We start from the raw sequence: 8,805 nt of genomic DNA on the forward strand, positions 1-8,805 counted from the left end.
TAGTGCGGTGCTCTGAACGGATAATTGGAGGTGAGCTTCCCTCCCTCCAAGACATCTACAGGAAGCGGTGCCTGAGGAAAGCGGGGAGGATCATCAAGGACTCCAGTCACCCCAGCCATAAACTGTTCAGACTACTTCCATCAGGAAGGAGGTTCTGCAGCATCCGGTCCCGTACCAGCAGACTGAGAGACAGCTTCTTCCATCAGGCCATCAGACTGCTGAACACTTCATAGACACCTCAGCTTCACTACTGGAACTTTAACATTATGCACTCCATACTGTACAGTAACGCCACTGTTTTGCACATGTCTCACTCTGTATATTTTATTTTATATATTTTATTTATTGTTTACTCTATTTAATTTGGAAAATATGTGTACACACACACACACACACACACACACACACACACACACACACACACAGGTAGAAAAATATTTAGTATACACATCCAGAAATGCATATACTATTATATATTGTACATATATTTATTAGTTTCAGATGTAGCCATTCTTGTATTTTGCTTGTTTACATTATTGTATTTTGCACAACTCTGTTGCTTGTGAAGCTCGCACACAAGAATTTCACTCACATGTGCTGTACCAATGTACCTGCACATGTGATGTGACAATAAAAGTGATTTGATTTGATTTGATTTGATTTGAAAAAAGTAACGTTTGCAAGTAAAGGCAACTTAACATTACATTAACATTATCTTATTATTATCTGATTCTCATTGTTATTGTTGTTTTACTTGCCATTATAAGTTGGCAGTATCTATTTTTAAGCGTACATGTGAACAGTGTGCACTGTATGTACATTATATTATATATATTATATTATATATTATTATTTAAGTGTAAACTTAGAGACAAAAAATGGCAGACTCCCTAACATTGACCCTGAACCAATTGCGCCACTCCTCCTCTGCACTGGTTCTGGAGACCACACTCCCACTCACATACCCAACTTATGCCAGTTAGCCAGACAGCCCCAAAAACTGCCTCGACTCTTTTTTGGTCTTGGGATATGGGGCAGGCTGCAATGGTTGCTGTTTTCTCCATCTGTGCATGCACCGGCCTCCCAGGTAGTATCCCAAATATTGTAATTCCATCTGTCCAATTGCACACTTCTTTGAGTTGCCTGTGAACCCTGCCTGCCTCAGGGATTCCAATACCGCAGCCACCCGCTTCACAGGTTTCGCCCAGGTGTCACTAATGATGATGACAACATCATCCATAGGCAGCAGAATATGCAGTGTATGCCAGTCTATGAGGCATTGGAAAGTGGCTGGGTCTACTAACAAGCCAAACTGAAGTGTGACAAATTGGTACAACCCAGCCAGAGTGGAGAAGGCCATTTTTTTCTTAGACTCTCGAGACAAGTAAGATTGCCAGTAGCCCTATGTCCTGTGTCTTTCTTCTCCACAAAAACTATGGTGCTACACCAAGTGCTGTGTAACTCTACTAACACCCCCATCTCCAGGATAGCAGTCAATTCCCACTCTCAGAGTTGTGTGACGGAGAACAGAGAACACACATGCAAAACGCTGTTGCATTGCAGCAAGATCTGCGCTCTGGCCAGCAGTGTTGGTCAAGTTACTTGAAAAAAGTAATCAGTAACTAATTACTTATTACTTCCCCAAAAAGTAATCCCATTACTTTACTGATTACTTATTTTCAAAAGTAATTAGTTACTTAGTTACTTACTTACTTTAAAAAAATGATTTACAACCTGAATAGGTAATAAAGCAATAGATCTTTCAGCCCAATTCTACTTTTTCTGCATAATCCATCATATAAAATGTAATCAAATGAAAAAGTCTCTTTTTGAAACTAGTTTTATTAGTTTTAATCTTTTAACTTTATGCATCAAGCAAACATTAAATTATATGCAACATTCTCTGACTGGAAGAAATTTGTTTAACATTTAAACCTATTTTCTGCACATTCCAGCACATAAAATAAAATAGTTTTTTGTGTTAACACTCACTCTTTCAAATAGATGAAAGTAAAACACAGCAGAAAATAAATAAAATCAAAGACTCAGCGGTCCCGTTGCTCTATTTTCATCTGTATAGCAGGAGTGAGGCAGGCGGAGGTTTGCCCTGGTGCAGGTGTGCCGCAGCGTTCAGTGGAAGGATACGACAGTTTCTCTGTGAATTTCACGTACTGTCAGTGCTTGCTCAGACGTTTAGGGTTTTTTTGTGTGGTCGGCTGCAATGTTCGATCGCACGACCGGCAAGAGAATAAGCTTGAAAATGGTTTATCTTTTCATTCTTTCCCAACCTGGAAGCAACATGAGGGAGCTCATGTATTGATGTTACCAAACGAAGGCGTCTAGCCTGGATAGCAGCTGTGAGACGAGCTGATATCCAGTTCTCTTCCATCTCCAAATATCTGTTGGTGCTCCAGACGTTTCCATTCCGGTAAGTTCTAAATATGTTCATATCACTTTTTATAGCCTATTAGTTTTATTTTCTATGCGGTCTGAGCTCATAGCAAATTAGAACAAACATCCTACTGAGTGATTTTGCAGAACTACCTTCTATTTATAGAGTTGCTAATTATTTGGCATTATTGCAGCAAACCAGCCTATGAAATGGATGAAACACATCGTGACTGAGTTCCAGCACTACACAAGGGACCTGCTTCAAACATACCACCATGCCAATCAGATTACTTCTTCCATGTGAGGGTGAAGAGGTGACCCTTCTGGATAAGATGGTGAAGGTTTGCTGCGTTTGTTGAACAGTGTGGTAGTAAAACCAGGGAAAAATGAAACCTGCTCCTGTTAAATATTCTTAAGTCTTTTGCTGTATAAATAGCGGTATTTTTTTTTCAAAAGATACAGTGAATAAGTTAGTAGTGGGTGATGTCATGTAAACACTGTTATGATTTGGTGTAAACATTTTGTCATTTGTAAACTATAAATGACATGGATTCTACATTGTAACTGATGTGATGTTCTATAAAGTGGTTTTAATAAAAAAAAAAAGAGGCAAAAATTAGTTTGTTTCTTTATTCAACTTTTGAACAGTGGGACTCAGTCAGTACATATTCAGTAAATGCAAATTATTTACATGGCAGTGCACAACAGGCATAAATCTAGACCCCTAGATAAAACATTATGGCATTATAGCAGTGACAACTCCTCCACAGTAGCAGGTGGGATTCTTCTTTTTTGAGGACGGCTCCTTTGACATTTCAATACGGATGGTCTGTTTATGTTTTGATCAAGAGCCTTTTTTTGGGCAGCTGAAGAGGAGAAGTCCATCTTATGGCCAACCTCTGGCTGTATCTTGGTCACATTACCCAGCACAACCCAGTATGCAGGTTCATCTGTAACAGTCCTTGTGCCATGGATCCGCACTGTTGCTTCTACTTTAAACAGAAGAGCAGTGACGTGGCTGCAGGTCTCTGCGACTCCAGCCATACAAGTGCAGTGGGCGGCTTCAACCTTCCCTGTAATGCTCACAGTGACCTATGGCTGCAATGCTGGTTCATTCAGCCTTTGAGAGTGCAGGACCTGAAACACACACAGACAAAGTTCATTTAAAGACAAGAACTATGAGCCAAGACCGACATAATTGTGTTTTATCTACTTTATCATAAATGTAACAAAGTGTTTAGAAAGTTAGCACATACATGTAATTTTTCATATTTTTATGTATCCATCTATAGAACGCTGCATGTTATATTCTAAATCTGCCTGTTCTCTCTCAGAAACCTGCCTGCAGAAAATGAACCTAAAGTATGTAATGCAAGGATGTCATCACTTTCAAGATGGAGAAAGCATAAAGTGACAATTATGAATCACTTAATATGATGCTTTTAAGCATCTTTCTTGTAGTCGTCGTTCCAACACAGTGTGTTTGTTTTGATTTGTGGACCCGTAAAATGGCGCCGCGCTCCCACAATACATTGCGGCGTGACGTCAACTCCAAAGCCCTATTATCCATTGTTGATCTGCACACAGCTGTTGCCACGAACGTCGCACTCGCTTACGTCATTGTCATGAGACACTCTCGGAAAAAAAAAATCACGGTTTTAGTAACGCAGTAACGCAGCGTGCTTACGGGAAAGTAACAGTAATCAAATTACCTTTTTTGCAATAGTAATCCCTTACTTTACTCGTTACTTGAAAAAAGTAATGAGATTACGCGTTACTGCCCATCTCTGCTGGCCAGTATAAAATGGTTATCATAATGGAGGGAGGTGGGAACAGTGGAATTTGGTACCTCTGGTCCCAACTCATCCAGCTCCTAAACCTGGCTAACCAGAGAAGCAGTTTCGCCTCCCTCCATACTTTGAAATGACTGAGGTGATATACCTGTGTGGCTCCCCCCCAGTCCGACTGCAGCATTTCATAGTCAACGTCCCCCACTCGCCACATGACCATAAAGGGTCCTTGCCACCCGGTGAGTAACTTTGAGCTGAGTGAAGGGAGCAACAGAAGCACTTTGTCTCCTGGTGAAAATTGTTTGCGCCTAGCCTCTCTGTCGTGCAGGCACTGCTGATGTTGCTGGGACTGAAACAAATTTTCCCGTGAAAGCCTCCCAACATATGTAGCTTTGCTCTCACATCTAGATCGTATTTACATTTATTTTACTAGGCTAGGAACTTCCTCCCAGTTTTCTTTAAAGAGGTCCAACATGCCATACGGCTTCTGACAAAACAGTAACTCAAAGGAAGAAAATGGGCGTGTTTTTCTTCCATGCAAGTGTTATGACTTGCTATATACACACAAAATGCAGCACGGTCAGTGCTAGATGTAGCCATAAATTTTCATCACTTGGTCAAAGGCTGAGTGTTGATTATTGTCCTGAGACTGCTACAGTGAAAAATCTTCGAAGGAGTGAATGGTCAGGCCTGAGGAGAGTTAGATTCAGCTCCTTACTTTCAGTAAAAGGAACTCTTAATGCTTCAGCATACTAAGGCATTCTGGCCCCTTCCTCTTCTATCATGACTGTAGACCAGTGCACATCCAGGTTCATAAAGACCTGGAAGGGTGAGTTCAATGTGGAAAAACTTGACTGGCCTGTACAGTGTCCCGAAGTCAACCCGATAGGAGACCTTGGGATTAATTAGAGTGGAGAATACTAGCGAGGACTTTTTGTCCAGTTCAATTCAATTTTATTTTTAAAGCACCAAATCACAACATTTGTTGCCTCAAGGTGCTTTATATTGTAAGGTAAAGACTCTACAATAATAGAAAGAAAACAGAGAAGATCCTAACAATCATATGACCCCTTATGAGCAAGAGCTTTGATGACAGTGGGAAGGAAAAACTCACTTTTAACAGGAAGAAACCTCCAGTGACCAGTTTGAGTGAGCATCAGTGTCTCACCTCACAAATGTGCTTTTGAAAGAATGGTAAAAAAAAAATCACCATAAACGCACTCCTAAACATTGGAGAAAGCCTTCCTAGAAGAGTTGAAGTTGATTTAGCTGAAAAGGGTCAGCCAGCATCATACTAACCCCTATGGGTTAAGAATGAGATGTTACTCAAGTTCATATGCGTGTGAAGGCAGAGGAGGGAATGCTTTTGGCAATAATCTCCAAACTGAAATAAAACTTGTTTTTAAACAAGCCAACTTTTCTTTAAAACATGAACATTTTTGTAATCTAAGCTCATATGACATACAAGAAGATATCTTGGCATGAAATAGCGGCCAACTGCTTAGATTTGCTTGTTGGCACTTTGTTCTAAATGATGGCCTGATGTTAGCAGTGTAGTGATACCATGTATGACTTTAAATTAGTGATTGATGCCACAAACTTATCAGGACATCGTTTACTAAGGACATAGAAAAGTGAGCCTATTGACTTCTATCTAACCTAACTTCTGCTTTGGCTTCACTTTTCAAGCCATGTTAATCATTTATATTTTCTATGGTCTTCACCATAAAAAGGAGTAAAATATGAGGAGAAAAATTTATCAAAGCAATTTACATTTTTTGAGTAATGGCTCTATAGGGCTCCATTGATTCTGGAGGATCTCGCAAGTACCTGATATAAAACCACAAATGTACGCCGCTAATCACCCTGCTGGATGTATGGAAGTATTTTTCATTCTAATTAGAAGTTCTCTGCCAGTACTTTGATTAAATTTATTTGTGCTAACACATCATCACTTCATAACAGTTAATGTCCATAAAATTGGCTACAACAGCACAACTTTTGTTTGTTCAAAGCAAAATTTCAATTGGGGAAGATATTCCAAACTCACAACTACTTAGACTTATTGAGGGTGAGGAGCCACTTGGAATCCTTTTGAAGTCTACCACATGGGGTGTGTGTGTAGTTAGTGCAATGTAGTGTAAAGCAGATAGATCTACATGATCACAAAAAATTGGCAAGCACATAGGCCCTCATACTTATGTCAGATCCAGCTATAGTTAGTGGTTCTTATGTCATGTTCTCAACATGGCACCTTTTATATTTAACAGAAAGAATCAGTGGCCTTTTTTGTTTATTTAATGCAAATGTAGCTCTGCATTACTGCAGGGTGACCCTGATGGTCACAATGAAACACGGCTCTGGCACGACGCCAAATGCATCACATTTAGATGTTAATAGCTATTGGGTAAATTATTGCAATTTATAGCTATTGCCATTTATGGCTCTGCCACAGAGGAGGAGATCCAATTTTAGTTGTGTTCTTGATTGTGAGGTCATTGACTTTTTCATGCAGGCTGCAAGTTATTTCCATCAGTGTCATGGTAATCAAATTATACCAGCATGATTGTTATGAGTAAATCTACATTACTACGCATAATTTTTACCGCACTGACATCCTGTTCAGTGCACGTTCCTTGTTTCAGCTCTTCCAATTGTTATCCTACATCTGTTTGCAGAGATGAGATTGGGAAATTGCAGGAAATTAACGGTGGATCCAGAGTACAGAGTTCACTATTAACCTTGAGGGAACCCATTCTGAACAAGGTACAGTGACATCAGAAGGGATAGATGTTCATGCAGATTAAACTGTCGCAATCACCACAGTTGCATAATAGCTTCACAAACAACAACAGGCCTTATTATTCAGCCTTCCACCACTGTGGATAATGAACAAGAAGCAAATTATGAGTATTAAAACATTCTCATCCTATAAAAATCTGCCTCCTCCTCACAAATTTAGCATGGGTAATTCAGCCATTAGTGAAGGCCCTAATAATGCTGAATGATACATACAGGTTTTGGAGAAACATACTGCCATTCAAACAGTGTCTCTTTAAGACCACATCTGGGAATGACAAATGCAAAATCACCTTCTTTGTGAATTCCAACAGAATAGGTTCATAGTAAAAATCAATTGCAATATCACAGAAAAAAAAAAAGATTTGTTCTTGATGGTTCAAAGACTGTCTGGGGGTTTCAGATAGATCTGAGTCAGATACCTGACTTTTGATCATGGTTGGTTGAAATGCATGGGCTAAATAAGCAGTATAAGTGAGGTCTCAACTACTAATTTAATCAAAATCATTCAATCAATAATATTCCTCACTGAGCAAACATGAAAAAAAATTGGCAAACATACATGGAACAGAGCACGTAAGGCAAAGTTAGTGGTTGAGTTTATACAGTTCTAACGAGCTTAGAAGTCAGTAATTGACCACTCTAATTCTAGTATAGTATAGACAATAACATACAGTCTAAACATATATATTTATTCTAGCATAGTATAGACACTCTTTCTTGTAGTTTGTTTAAGTAGTTGTTCTCCAGGTTGCTTGGAGGACATCCCAAAGCAGCTTCTGGATGTTGGCAGCCCTTTGTCTCATTCTCTGCACTCTGCATGTTGAGGTTTGGGTTCTGGAGCCACTTGAACCACCTTAGACACATGTGCAGTTAGTACAATGTAAAGTCTCTGCAGATGGTTCTGCAGGATCACAGTAAACACAGTTCATGACTGAGAGTGATCCATTGTGTGTTTTTCTATCAGTATGCTGTTACTGAATTGATAGGGTGTTTGGGATCATTGTCATGCTGAAAAAAAAAACTGTTGTCAATCAAATGGTTTCTAGATACTTTCATTCAGCAAAGTGGAAAAGTCTTAAGGCGCTTTCCCCCCCCCCCCCCCCCATTTTGTCAGAAAAAATTGGAATTTATTGAAGCACGTACAAATATCAATGAAAATATACAAGTCGAAACAGAGGTTGTAAAATTCGAACATACTTGTAGTCAACATTTCATATAAACACCCTTTTTCTTCAACAGCTTGAAATCTCTTTGGCAAACTTTATTTATGTAGTCTTAAGGAATAGGATGAACAGGAAGCAAAACAACAACAACAACAACAACAACAAAGTCCACATCAGTTCTGGGAATGGCTTGCGTGGGAAGCGGCAGCGACAACAGCTCTGGAGGCTGACTGCATGGGAAGCAGCGGCAACAACTCAGTTCAGGTGGCCGGCCACGGCGTAGCTTCATTGATAGCTGAGCAGGATGTGCAGGCGTGCTGATCTTTGGTGGAGGCAGGATCAGAAAAAGATGGTCTGGAAACCTCTGGCGGAGTCAGAGCTAGCTGGAGCTGCGCAGGGGACACAGCTTGCACAGGTAGCTTCTCCGGCTCAGGCAGAAATGTGGGGTCAGTAGCTGGCTGGATAAACTCGCCTAAGTTCCCAGCTGACAACAGAGGAGACAGAGACGACTCGCTTCAGCTCTCAGCGAGAACAGGAGGAGACTGGGATGGCTCACCCCAGCTACCAGCAGATGCTGCTACAGACGGCTACCCAGAGCTTCCAGCAGAGACAAGTGGCTGGGATGACTCGGCTGAGCTCTAGTGATAGGATTTCCAGCT

The sequence above is a fragment of the Simochromis diagramma genome, unplaced genomic scaffold, assembly GCF_900408965.1.
Source record: "Simochromis diagramma unplaced genomic scaffold, fSimDia1.1 OVJJ01000477.1, whole genome shotgun sequence".
Classification (NCBI taxonomy): Eukaryota; Metazoa; Chordata; class Actinopteri; order Cichliformes; family Cichlidae; genus Simochromis; species Simochromis diagramma.